We start from the raw sequence: 14,561 nt of genomic DNA, 5'->3' as shown, positions 1-14,561 counted from the left end.
AAAACCAACTTCAAAAAATGTGTCTAGCTATGTCTGTGATTGTGGTACAGCACAAATGCCTTAGTGACTGGGTATGGGGATTTTAAATTGAACAGATGATATGCCTTGAAAAGAGCCATAAGGAAAGATCACATCTTGCTAGCCAGGACCTCACATCAAACCTGTCAAATTCACATCAGTTGGACTGAATGATAATAAAAAAGGTCTCAGTAAAGATGGTTTGCTGCAAAAACTTCCTCCATCCTTTCCATTTAGCTGTAAAGCAGGGAAATACAAATACTGTTTGATCTTTAATCATTTTCTTGCCAGCAACCTCAACTATCAGAAATCATCTGCTACATCTTTATAGGTTTAAAGCTTGCCCCTCCCTCCTAACCCCCAAATGGCAGCAATGAATATTCACTTCTCAGAGGCAGCCTCAGGTCTCTGAAGTGCCCCTGCACCCCCAGCACTGCCACTCTCCCTGGCAGGACTGAAGGGTAACTCAGGGCTCTCCACAGCTCTGATCAAAGCTGCAAACTCCTCTCTGCATTCGCTGAAATTCTCCTCTGGGGTTTAAGTGCCTCTTACTGGAGTGTGCAAAGAGCACGAACTGCCTGTGAACAGTAAGTTCTGCACAAAACCAGCTCTTGTGCCTGGCCACAGCCTGTGTGCTCACAGGATGGGCAGAAGAAACTCAGAATCATGCAAGAGTCTATTAATAAGCTGATTTCATTAAGTCAAATGTTGTTCATAAGGATTGAACAGTTAGAATAGGTTAGAATAGAATAGGATAGAAAAGGTTGTGGCAGACAAGGTGAAGTTCAGGTAGAATCCTAGCAAATCATTTCAGCTGTGCTCAAGCTTGTTAGGATTTAGCCAGTGAATTACAGCAGAAAACATTGATTAGAACTAGGTCAAATGTATAAAAAATAAATGTATCAAAGTAAACACTTTAATGCTGAGACAATATGAACAGAAAAAAACCCAGAAACAATTCTGCATGACTGTAAAGAGCTCTAATGAAATATTTCCCAACTTCTATACATTAATTTCCTTATGAGCACAAAAAAATCCAAAACAGAAACAGCACTGAATTCTATTTTTAAAATGATACAATTTCTTGTCAGACTTTAAAAAAATGTGTAAAGAAATAGGGTAATTGATAGTATGAAGGCTGCACTGCTGTAAGGAGCAGGAACATGAGTAAATAGGTGTCAGATGAAAATGAAACAGAGGAGAAAATGTCCAGGAAACATTCAAATTCTCTGTCCACTTAAACCCCCCCATAATTAATACCACATATAAATGAAATAAAGTGCTGTCTTTAGTATAAACACTGCAAAGTAGTGGGTAAGGTGAAAGAGATGTTGTTTTACTGGAGTATACACCAAGTACACCAAAAAGAATTGCAGACTAATTCTGTAAAACAAACAGGGCTTCCTAAGGTCAAGCAGGAAGCTGTGGAATCTCTTGCATTGCTGAAAAAGTGCAGATTAGCTGTGGATGCAACATGTACAGGAAAAGAAACAGCTGAGGAACATCAGGATCATATGAGTAAGATGACAAACTTCAACACCTAGCAACTAAGCCCAGCACACTTTATAATAGCAGATGGTGACAGGTTGCCGTAGTAACTTCAAATAGAGCAGCAGCACAAGGATGAGGCAAAAGCACTGGGAAAACAACAGAAATAACATGGAATGAGGCTACATTTTGATCTAATCCAGTAGAAAGATTTCAGTGGCTGCAGGGTAGGCAATCCTCATGCAGATGCACTTCTGGAAGGACTCAGGGGGATATTTATTTAATGTAGGCACTTAAGTAGCATTTACCCTCATTAATAGAGCACTTTACCAGCACAGAGCCTGAGTGTAAACACAAAACCACATGGACAGGCTCATTTTGCTCACCCTCACAAGCAGGGGGAGCAAAGGGGGATCTGCAGCATCCTCACAACCTGTGACCCCACAGTAATGATGGTTCATGTTTGATTAACACATGGCTTTCTGTATGGGGCAAAGAAACTGATTCAAACAACCCAGCATTCTTGTGGTGTTTGCAGCAATCATAGATTAGATTTAATTCTGAACTCCCTTTTAGGATAAGCCAGAAGTTTCAAACTTCATTGCATTTTAGAAAGAGTGATTGTAAAAATAACACACATAAAGAGAATGACCAAGAATTTCATTGGGCCAAAGAGTTCTGTTTTGGTTGGGGTTTTTTTTTGTTGAGAAATAAGTACAAACACCTTTCTGGAAGAAAAGTGAGAAACATGTCATCTTGAGTGTGACCAAAGAAAAACTAACCAATCACCTATTTTAATCAAGTGTTAAAAAACATCAATATTTATGTTGTACCACAAGTCTGTTCTTGAGAGTATCTCCAAAAATACTGTCTTCAGAGAATCATTGAGTCATCTCAGCTGTTCCTTGTCATGAGCTAAAGAGCAACATGAAAACAAGTATGGAAGATGCTCAGTGATGCCACAAAGAACCACAGTAGCTCGAAGCTACAGTTCCTCAGAAAACCCCATTAAACTTTGGGAACTGTGGCATATGTAGAGATTGAGACAAACATCTTGATCATATTATGCAAATACTAAACAATAGCAGTCTGAAAGGAAAAATAAGCAGAATTTCAAGTGAATTGCTAATGCAGTAGTTCTGTTTCTCTCCAGAAATAGATGTCCCTGCCAATGCATGTGCAGTCCTAAAATGTAGTGTTTGGAGCTGGAAAGGCACAAATACATAAACATTAGGACAGGCTGCTATGCAACAACCCTGAGCATCCATCACGTGTGAAATGGGGAATAGCTCCCAATGCATACAGACCTGGAGCCTGCCAATGAGCACATGGTGCTGATAATTCACTTACAGCAACATTCATCGACTCTTGGTGGCTCTGAGATTTTCATTCTCCAGTTTTCCTTTCATTGGTTCTGTCTCCTTGTGTTTTTTAGCTAACTGAACAGCATCCTGCTCCAGCATCTCACTGCCAGCCTTGGATTTCTGACTGACAACATGCTGGGCTCTTTTAGCTTGTCCTACCATTTCCTTTACAGTCACAGGATTTAGCTAAAAGGATGCACAACTACAAAAGCAGCAGACTACCAGGTAGAATAATACAGAACAATTTTGTAGCACAAGGAGAGAGTAACTGCAGCTGCTCTGTGCAATTTTAAGATTTGTTACAAGTTAGACAAGCACAACAATTTCAGTATTATTTCATTCAAGACCATGCATAGATAAAAGCAATAAATAATGGTTCATGTTAGGACATAAAAGTAGCTTGATTTTCATGGAGTATGCACTTTGCCATACTTGGGTTTTTTTGGGTATTTTTTACAGTTTTTTTAACATTGTACTGATTTTCCAGCAATATTCCAAAAAAGAAAATTTTTCATTCTCTGCAATGTTTTTTCTGCTGCTGGGTTTTGTTGTTTGGCTGGTTTTGTGTCATAAATCCACCCCAGAATTTCTGCTACTGTCTCTGGTTGATATGAACACTCCACTGTAATTGATTTAACTTCTGCTGAAGTCTGTGTTCAAACACAGTTGTGTAATTTATTACTTTTCCTGTAGCATTAACTTTTCCTGTAATATTACCTTTATGTTCATCTTCAAAGCATATTTACCAATAAATTATGAATAACAATAATCAGTGAGGTCAGAAAGCACTGAGTTGAGTTCAGCTGGTCAGAGCATGGTGCTAATAATGCCCAGGTTGTGGGTTTAATACCTGTATGGGCCATTCCCTAAAGGGTTGAACTCAATGATCCCTGTGAGTCCCTTCCAACCCAGAATATTCTGTGATTCTTCTATGGTGCTGTGATCTGGAATGAGCAATCACTGCTTGGAAAGTGAACTAGTTCAGAGCCCAGTTATCAAAGAGAAGAAAAAGGATCTGTTTCACCTCCTCACTAAGCACTGCTGCCACACTCCTGACCTCAGCTCTGCTCCAGCAGATGAAATCTCCCATCCTTTGCCTGCAGGGATCCGGGCAGCTTTTCCCTCCTCCTCCTCTGCATCCCAGTGATTGCCTCCCCACAATCACCTGAGCCCGGTCCCCCAGGCCAGAAGGACCTTCCTGCCCTGGCCCATGGGATGTGCACTGAGACACTGCAGTGGCCTGGGGCTCTCAGGCTGCTCCTTTCCCTGATTTCTTATCCCAGTGCTGCTGCACTGCCCTGGTGCCACTAAAGCAGATTGGCAGAGCATGGCTGGTGCTGCCCAGTGTCCCAGTGCACTCATTCCCAGTTAGGGATGATGAGAAACACTGGAACTGCACACTAAGTACAGGCAAGGAATCAGGTTACAAATAGCACCCATGGCTTATTTACTGTACAAAGATTGGCCAATCTCTTCTATTTGAAAGGACTGGAAACCAGCTTGGGAACTTGCAGGAGGTGACAGAGGGGCTGGGGGAAGCTTTCCCTGCCCTGAGGTGCAATAAATAACAGCAGGAACCAACCAAGCCAGGGCTGCAACAGGAGAGTGCAGAGCAGAACAGAGCAAGGGAGAGCAACCCTGGGGTCAAAAAGAGCAGAACTGAGCAATCCAAGCTCCTCCAAGTGCAGTAGCAGCTTTTATTGCTAAGCCATGTTCTTTAAATTTACACAATGTGAAGACTAATGCCTTGGATGATGATTCACTTCCTTAAAACAGAGCCACCTCCTGTATTCCCAGAACTATACCACTCTATTTGATTTTGTTCTTTTTCAGCTGCACTTACTGAAGACAGAAAAATTAAATTAGATTTCAACTACTTGATCAGAGATGAGACTAATAAAATATATTTGTGAATGGCTAAAACAAAACGTTATCATAATAGTTCTGCTTAAAACTGTTGAAAGTCGTTTCACTGCAGAAACTTCCTTCTTTTAAATTGATCTTATGGACAAAATAGGGCCCAATAAAAATAATTTTCTAACTAATTACATTCATTGCAGTTACCAGTCTACCCACAGTGTTTGTTTAGGATTGATTAATAGCAACTAGCAACTGTTAGAACAGTTTTAATTTGCATCTGAAATATTTTTCATATTTAGATGACATCCAGTAGGGGCTTTTATTAAGTTTTTTAATTGTTTTGTAACAGTGGGCTCCACTTTTAAGCTTGCAAAAAATCTTGGAGCCTGGTTAGCAGAGAAATGGGCAAAACCAAAAAATTCATAGCAAAACCCCAAATCTTTCTAAAGAGAGCTTTTCACACAGAATCTTGGGCAGGTTGCTTAATGGAAAGCATGGGGAATTCTCCATGAAAGAAAACCCAGTGGAAACACATGTATAAAGATGAAAGAATAAACCTCCAAAAATTACAGAATGTCCTGGTAATGGACACAATCCATGGCCTATAGCCAATTATGCATTCTCTCAGGTGTGGCTCTCCTCAAGGGATGTCACATGGCCCAGTTGGTTGAATTTCAATTATAATGTAACATAAACAGGGAATCTTGATGCTCTAATAAGATACAGATAGAAATTTCCCAAATTGCATTGTCTGCATCAATTATTTGTGCATATGCTAATCTGTATTTTTGAGGGAGACTCTAACACATCCCTGGGCTCTGGCAGAGTAAGGAATAAAGAATATTCCTTTAATAACTTAGCACCAGCCCAAGGGCTGGATTCATTAAATACTTACAATACAAGTAGAATGAAGATGAGAGTTGAAATTTCTTTGAATAACTAAATCAGGGATTATTTTAGTTCTTGTTTTTTCTTCCATTTTTTTTTTGATGAGAAAAAGACAAACCAGTTAAAAGCCCATAAAAGGTAAAGAATTCCAGAGTGCCCTGGCTTAGGCTCCATCAGGGGTGTGACTGTCCCTTGGTTGCTCAGTCACTGCAATCCAGGAGCCTCTGAATCCTAAAATCACCATAGGACAAGATAAACTCCTGTTCTTGGCTGTTTGGAAAATGTGCCAGGATGGTAAAAGTCAGCCCCTCTTCTCCCCAGGCATTAAATCCCTGAGACAAAAAAAAAAATCCTTATTCTGAAATTAAAACTTGCTCCCCCCAAAAAACCCTGAACATAAACCATCCTCAGAAAAATGGGTGAGTATTAATGAAAGAGCATTGTGCTACAACAGGTCTTCCCAAACACAAACCGGGCTTCAAACAGTTTTCAACAATTTTCCAAACATGATTATGAAAATATTTTGTGGTGCCACATCATCTGACCATCTGAACTCCTGAGGATGATAACTGTGTGCCAAAAGGACCCTTCTTTGTGCTGCTGTACTGCCAAAATAGTCAAGGCTCTCTGCAGAGATTTATTTTTCCTCATCTCTAAGCTAGGATTTCATTCAAATAGATTGCCTTGCTAAGGAGACAGGGTACCAACACCTTCTCCTGGACAGGGCAAACAGAAATCATGAGTGTAGATACATGGTAGGGAATTGCAATTCTAGCAGGAAACAAACAAAAAGCAGAATCACATGCATATAAAAGCAAACTTGATCAATGAGACTGCCAGAGAAATATAATCTGTTATGCCTCTGGTATTCAGAGTTTGCATCACCTGAGCAGTCTTATAGTCTCTTATTTTTATGATTAGTCACTGCAATACAGAGTGTGTGGGAGCATCAGTACATATCTAACAACACACATAGGGAAAAGGTGATGATTAGAAGCATTACAACCCACACCTCCACTGTATTTTCCATATTAGTGCTGTTGGGTTTAATAGCAGCCTCAGGACTGTGCTACTGAAGCTGTTCAGAAAAGCCTCTTGGATCTTGGTTGGCAGTGTCATCTTTGTTCTAGTCCTCCCCTGAAGTGCCACCCCAGGACCTGTTGGGAGGCAGGGTATTTTCTGTCCTTGTAGTTCTAGAGAGCTGAGGAACAGAACCAGCACTTGGTGGATGCTGTGCCATCCCACAGCCCAAAGAACTTCCAAGATATTTTAGGAGATATATCTTGAAAACATAATTGTGGTATGTTTTATAAACAAATTCTTCTCCCATATCAGTTAACATAAAGCCATTGAGCTGGGTGTTCCTTTACAGCTTCCTAGACCTGCATCTTGTGATCTATTGGGTGGTTCCTGGTCAAGGACTCTCCAAACTATGACATTATCATATTAAGGCAAGAGTCTGGGAAGCTGGAGGGACTGGAATCAAATTTTACACTTAGATTATTATCTGTTTTCAAGGCATGTTCATTAAGAAGAAAAAAAAAAGCAACTTGTTCTGCTCTGTTTTTGTTTTGAAGGAAGTTGCTAATATTTTGAATCTTAAAACAAGATTTCCTAGACTGCAGAGCTCAGTGGCAGGAATTCCATAATGGAGAGTATTATTGTCTTAAATATTTCCCTTAAAATAAAGATGTATTTCCTACATTTAGAAAATATTAAAATAAAGCATTTTCTACTAGATCAAGGCCATTTGTCTTTTTTGAAATGGCACTGTAGTCACATAAGGAAAAAGTGTCTTTTATTTGATCTTGTCTTGGTACAAGGTCTGGACTTCCAAGACTGTTAAATACAACAAACATTAAAATATTTTAGTAATATTTAGCAAATAATTACAATAATTAAAAATATATAAAATTATATATATTTAAAAAAAGTTACAACCAAATAAGAGGAGAACTAATATTGTTCATAAGTTGATTCTGAATGAATAAGGCAGTAGAGAAGGAGGGCTTTGGAATACAGGAGCAGTAGTGGAGCTCCTTTAGCCCTTCCAGATGATCCCAGAATTCTGCCTGTGCTGCAATTAGAGAGTTCCAGGACATTAGGTCGGCCCTAGCAGGTTGTGAGCTCAAGGCACAGATGCTCTGCAAGAACAGAGCATCCAAGCATGAAAACAGGAAAGCAGTAATGTGGTCCCAGGGATTTGGGAGAAGAAAGAAAAAGGAATTGACACTCTGCTGAGTTGAAGAGCACCATCCAGGATTTCACAGCAGTGTGTGGGGAGCAGGTTCTTTGGTGGCAAAGAAACTGGGAATGGAAAAGTGCAGGATGTGGGCATGGGCTGGCAGCAGGTGGAAAAAGCCAAAGGTAGCCCTTGTTCAGATGATTTCCCTGCATCAGTGGTGGCCCCAGAGGTTTGGGCAGCCCAGTGTTCCCAGACAGGCTAACAGGGAATCAGCCTGATGTGCAAACCTGTGGGACACCCTGGGGACATGCAAAGGGCATCAAAATAAACCTTGTTAGGCTGTTAACAAAATCTTAATTATTGCAACAGAAATAGCTCTGAGAATGCTGGGATTTTCTGAAGCTCTTCACAAAACAAGTGACACCAGGATTACAAACATCTCTATCAACACATGAAACTTATTGTTTTTAAAAAGGAAAGGTGTTCCCATTGGATGAGGTCGATGCCTATTATACAAGGATGCACATGACCTCAGGCTGCCAGTTAGACATTCCTGCCTCATAACTCTTTTTCTGGATTTAGGGGAGTAACAAAGCAATCTTGACAGATTATACATGGCAACATTTCTGTGGGTTCTAGCATTTTTTTAAGGTGTTTAGTTGTTAGTTTGGTTTTGTTGTTGTTTTTGGTTCTTCATTTTTATTTTTACAAGACAAATCAACCAACCAAAACCTGAAACACACACCTCATTTTATGCAGCTAACACATTATATAATAACCCTAACCCAAGCCTCTCTAACAGCTCTGGGTTGTCTGCCTGGCTCAGCTTTATTGTAAGGTACTCATTTGGTTTCTTGTTATACTTTTTTTGGAAAACATTGGAAATCTGCATGTCCAGTCATGTCTGAAGTGAGACACAACCACACCTACGTGCTTCATGTTTTACTTGCCTTCTTAATAATACAGGTTTGCATTGCAGTATTTTGCTTGAATCACACTGCTACTTACCCAAATTAAACCTGAAGCTATTCCCAAGGAGACCTTTTACATTAAAATTATTCTTTAAAATAAAAAACACCACAGTTTTCTGAAAATAACCTCATTGCAGGGCCATTAAGGCAGCACAGTGCTCACATGGAATAATGAAGGAAGGAAGTAACTTTTATAAAATTGCTGATATTTCACTAACAGGCCCTGGGAGACCATCCCAGGGATACAAAAAAGAAGAAAGGTCATCTTTGTTCTTGAGACAGGGCAGGCCATATTCCATATTATGTAACTACTTCAGAGACTGCTCTTTTCTTCTCCAACTAGAGAGATACAATCATGTAAAATACTCAATTACTTGGGCCATTCTGCATTCTTAGAGGATCAGAAAGTACAGGGAAAGTGACTTTAAGCAAATATTCATCTGCTTATGCAATTCACTTACATATTACTTTCAAAGGACTTCACATATTTCAAAACACATGAGGAACTGAAGTTGCTATTAATTTCTACAGAATGCTGCATATCTCCTGTCTTCTTTGAAATTAATTGCCCTCACTGGTGGAAAAATAATTTGAGCATACAAAAATTTCTTGAAGGTACTTATTTCCATGCAGCCTTTTAGTTTAGGATTATTGCAGTTCCCAAATAGAACTTCTGGACTTCTTCAAACTGTCAGCCTTATAAAGACTGAAAAACAAAAACCCCAACCCTGAGTGACAAGCAGGTGTCACACAGCTCAGGACACTGCAGATTTATTAGACAAATCATCAATTATTAACTTCTCTGACTATCTAAGTATAACTTTGTAAGCTAAAAATAAAATTTGAATTTGTACAAGATATAAAATCAGTTATGAGGTGTTGAGAAATACCTGAAATTGCAAAGGCAGGGAAACAAAGGCAGGATTTTGTTTTGCCCTTGACATCACTGGGACAGGAGCTTGTGCTGCCCAGAGAAGCTGTTCATTTCTCCAGCAAGGTTCAGAGCCCTTGGAGTGTCCAGAGATGTTCATCTTCCCTTAGTGACCATCAGGAGCTCACCAGAGGGTCACCTCCCTCCCTCTGTGGTGCCATCTTAGAAACCCCACAAGGTGAAGCATCACCTTTCCCAAGAGGAGAGTGAAATGTTTATCTACACTTTGTGATTTATTTTTGTAAACCACCATTGCACCTTTGCTCTTTGGCCACGTTCCAGGACAGAGCAGACACAAGATGCATGATTCTAAATGTTCCCAGCAGGACAGAAATATATCTGTGGGATACTTTAGTGTGGTACCCTGTGACTGTGGTCACAAGGGTTTTCAGGATGAAGAAGAGATGAGAATGTTGACTCTATGATCAGAAGGCTTGATTTATTATTTTATGATATATGTTACATTAGACTATACTAAAAAGAAATAGAAAGGAAAAGGTTTCTTCAGCAGCTAGCTAAGCTAAGAATAGACAAGAATGAATAACAAAGATCTGTGTCTCAGACAGAGCAAGAGCCAGCTCTGCCATGAGTGGTCAGTAAATCTAAACATCTACAGGAGACCAATCACGGGTTTACCTGTTGCATTCCACAGCAGCAGATAACCATTTTTACTTTGGTTGCTGAAACTGCAGCTTCTCACAAGGAAAAATCCTAAGAAAAGATTTTTCATGAAAGATGTCTGTGACAGTACCCGATCACTCTCCCCATCTCAACAGCAAATAAAGTGTCAGCATCTCACTTTTGCTGCATTCCTTTCAAATACAAGTATTGTCTCACTCCATGCACTGTTCCTCCTCCTAAGACCCCAGAGTTTCACAGAATTTCCTTCATCCTCTGTTTCTGTAGGAGTTCTGTTCTGGTGCCAAAGACCCCCAGCTACTGAATCTCAGCCCTTAACTGGGGGTGTTGTGGCTTCTCCAAAAATAACCTCAAACTGCAGAATCTCTACATGGAGAGTTTAGAGATTTAAGACATCATTTACATTAATATTTCTTGGATATTGAGAAATAACAAATATTGTCAAGATTAGGTGCTGATTAGAGAGAAACAATTAGTTACAAAGTTATAAAAAACCCATAAATTTATTCTTTTAGTTTTAAGGGGTTTTTTTTTAACATGCCACCTAAGCCCTTCAGTCATCAGGGGCATTTGAGTTCCAGCCAAGTGTCTGGTCCCTTTGTAACTCAAACTGTTTCCAGCTTCATGAGAAACTATACAAGCTTTGGATAAAGAAGAAACACACATTTTCTTTTAAATACCAGGAGAAAAAGTTGCTAGGCATTTTTTTGAATGTTCCATCTTCCAGAATTCCTCAGCACCTGTTAGTACTGAGACAATTTTAGCTTTCATAATCTGCCCCAAGCCAGCAGTAACCACCAAAAAAAAGTAAAAATAAAAGAATATTATTCAAATAAAGTGTGAAGAACAAATTAGCCAGTTGTTTGTCTTACCCCAGTGGGACAAGTTTTGACTGAATTTTTATTCTATTGCTTTGATGAAAAACCAGTATCTAGCCATAAATATTTTAATAACATAAAATAATGCTGCACATGGCAATAATGCTGTAACTTAGCATGGGTGTCTCTGTCAAAGCATGAGCTGCAGAGAAACTTTCATTTTCTTGGTGCTCCTTACGTGGGGAGTGGTGCCAAGCTTGGAGAGCAATTGGAAGGCTACATTATTTTTCAGGCTATAAATAATTAACTGAAGTGGGATTCTTTCAAATCCTCTCCTCACAAAAAGCAAGGCTTTTCAAAAGCAAGTTCTCTCCACCTTCAGAAAAGGTAGTCAGGCAATAATGATGCTACAATTCAAAAGTAAAGGCACCTGCCCTGCATAATAACAATCTGTGCACCTCTCAAACAGCATTAAGCTGCAGACTCTTTAAATATACAGGGCAGAAGTGCATAAATTGACAGAATAAAGTCACAGAGAATTATGGATAAGTTGGTGAGGCAGACTTAAAACTCTAAAAACCACCTTTACAATGCTCATAAAAGAGAATAAACCTTTCTCATGGATTTAAAGAGAAGTGCTGCACAAGGGAACAGACACAAGTAAAACATACCTGTGCTGTCCCTTCTCATTATTCTATTGCAACATGAAGCTCTACTGAGTTGTTAAATAGACAGTCATGAAACCAAGAGTTGTGTTCTTACCAAATACTTGTAACTCTTATAAATCTGAACTGTGACTTTCCTTAATGCCTTCACTATTGATGATATGAAACAGAACTAAAATTTGCAACTGCAAAGTCAGAAGAAGAGAACAAACATTGAAAGATTTATCATGCAGTTCTCCTCCATTTGATTGTAACCCCTCAAAAGACATGTGACTGAACCCTCCAACATCAGCAGGCTGGTATACTTTGATGTAAAATTACTTAGAGCAGAGACTCAAAATAATCAGAGGTTTCTCTCTTGCTCTACTCCTCACTAATCCCCCTCCAGAATGGATAATTCTGGCTCCTGACAGGTTTAGGATGGAATGAAACAGAACCCACACAAGAACCTGAACTACCAACCTTATTGCCAATCATAGCACAGCTCCATTTTGCAAACATTCCAAAGGAGATGTGCCAAGGCATCAGCCTGGCTGAGCAGACTGCACTGCAGGGGGACACAGCCTGAGGAATCTTCCTCTGACACTGAAAACAGCCCTGGCCATCACTGAGCAGAGATTTTCCCAGAGGAGTCCCCAGCTCCTTCTGTCCCAATCTCCATTTCTCCTCCACCTGTAGCTTTTTGTGCCAGAATTTGGGAGCCTGTGGGAAGTGCCAGCCTCTGCAGACACCCTGCCAAAGCCAATAAGCACAATTCCAGTCTCTCCTGCACTTACTGCCAGCCAGTGCCTGCTAACCCAGCCTGAGATGCCCTAATTCAATTCCCCCACACCAAAAATATTTTTCAAAACCGACATCTGGGAAGAGGCACAGCCAGGTGCATTCAGCTGAGTACACAAAACACATCTCTGGAGGATAAAATATCCAGTTATTCGCATTCCTGATGCTCTGGAGGAGCACAGGTAAAAAAACCTCAGGATGCAATTTTAAATTCCAGCCCTGTTACCACGATGAAAGCTGGCACAATGTTCCCACCCAGGTTCCAGTGCTTCCACAGGGAACAGAAGCCATGGGAGAGTGGATTTCAGTGAGGGCTTGGCATGGTTTCTGTAGCATTCACATTCTCTGAAAAAATTCCTTTGCCCAGGATTTCCTCCTGGGAAGCTGAGAGGCCTCAGAGAAAAAGGAAAATAATTCTTATCTCATTTGCTTCTCCTGTGTGGAATGTGTTTGGGGATTGTTTACCCACAGGTGATTGTTTCACTGGATTCTGGATTCTGTGTTGTTTTGACTCATTGGCCAGTCAGGGCCTAAGCTGTGTTGAGACTCTGGAGAGAGTCACAAGTTTTCATTATTATCTTTTTAGCATTCAGTAAGTATCCTTGCTGTATTCTTTAGTATTGTGTAGTATTCTTTAATATAATATGGTATTATAAAGTAATAAATTAGCCTTCTGAGAACATGGAGTCACAAGTGGGTACCACTTGTGGGTTTCTCTGGGTCTGGATTGAAGGCACTTGAGACAGTAGTTACATGTTGGGACTCAGGTGTTTATTATTTCTTATCATAAAACAGTCCCACTACTGTGAGTTTGGCAGCTTTTCATTAGAAGGCACAAAATGGCAACAATCTCTTGGTACAAGGTCTTTTAAGACTAAAATGTCCAATTAAGAGCTGACACCTGGATTATTTTCTCTTTTAACCCAATCACTGATCCCAAAGAGCTGCAACGGGGACTTTTGTGCCCAATTACAAAATGCCACTCAAACCCATGGAGAAAAAGGAAGAAGAAGCATGAAGAAGAAACCCAGGACAACACCCTGTGCCCTCCATCTTGCTTCCATCCACAACATACTAAAAATCCCAAAACCTCAATTTCTCACCCAGTGATACACCTACACTACTCTCTATAATCTATTTCACACTTTTGTGGATTCCAGTCTATCTTGAAGTCTGGGAAACTTTCTCCATGGATGAGGGTCAGAGTCAGTGCTGCCCTGGGGGTCAGGGCACCCCAGAGCAGACTGAGAAATATTCCCAGTTCCCTGGGTTTCCACAGAGTCAGATACATCATTCCTGCCTTCCAGCAAATACAATAAGGTTTCTTCTCTTGTGACACAAGTGAGAGTAACAGTTGACTCCTTACATTTACTGAAACTCCCACTTACTGAAGTGGCAAAAAAAGTTCTGGAGATCCTAAAGAATCATCACTGAACACCCAGTGCTTACAAGGCATCCCACACAGCTGCAGCACAGCAGACTGCTAAATACTCTTGGATGCAGCTTTGCCATGTCATTCTTGATCTGAAGTGATAAATTCATTGGAAAAAAACCCAGAAACCAACTGAAAGCTAAGGGGCTGCAGAAAATACACTTAAAACTTGTTTTTTAGAATTAAATAAATGCTGTAATGATGAGAACAAGTCCAGTGTAGAAGTCACAGTCTTTAGCAAGCAGTTTATGCTGGTTTTAAATGTTGTTTCTTGTAGCAGTGTCTCAACAGGAGAAAGGTGCTGGGCAGTGGCAACCTGTCACACAGGAACCATGAAAATGCAGCTTTTATGTTTGCTACTTGGGGAAAAATAGTAAGTTTTTCTGGTTTAACAGGCATACTCAATATAATTGACAACCAAAGAGAAAGTTCAAAAGGTCTTAGTTCATTTTTATGAACTAAAATGAGTTCATTTTAATGAACTAATCTGTCTCTAACCAAGTGCTGAGGCCTGCAGGGCAG

At 40.1% G+C, this 14,561-nt stretch overlaps 2 protein-coding genes across 3 annotated transcripts in view; one reads left to right on the top strand and one right to left on the bottom strand.

Moving 5' to 3' along the window:
* Nucleotides 1-14,561, bottom strand: part of DOCK2 (dedicator of cytokinesis 2) — a 163,414-nt gene that overhangs the window by 64,363 nt on the left and 84,490 nt on the right. The window lies entirely within an intron of this gene.
* INSYN2B (inhibitory synaptic factor family member 2B) overlaps nucleotides 1-14,561 on the top strand; it is a 30,591-nt gene that overhangs the window by 685 nt on the left and 15,345 nt on the right. The gene's annotated exons all lie outside the window — the stretch shown is intronic.

This window comes from Agelaius phoeniceus, chromosome 15 (genome assembly GCF_051311805.1).
Source record: "Agelaius phoeniceus isolate bAgePho1 chromosome 15, bAgePho1.hap1, whole genome shotgun sequence".
Taxonomy (NCBI): Eukaryota; Metazoa; Chordata; class Aves; order Passeriformes; family Icteridae; genus Agelaius; species Agelaius phoeniceus.
This window is presented reverse-complemented; position numbering and strand designations above follow the sequence as displayed.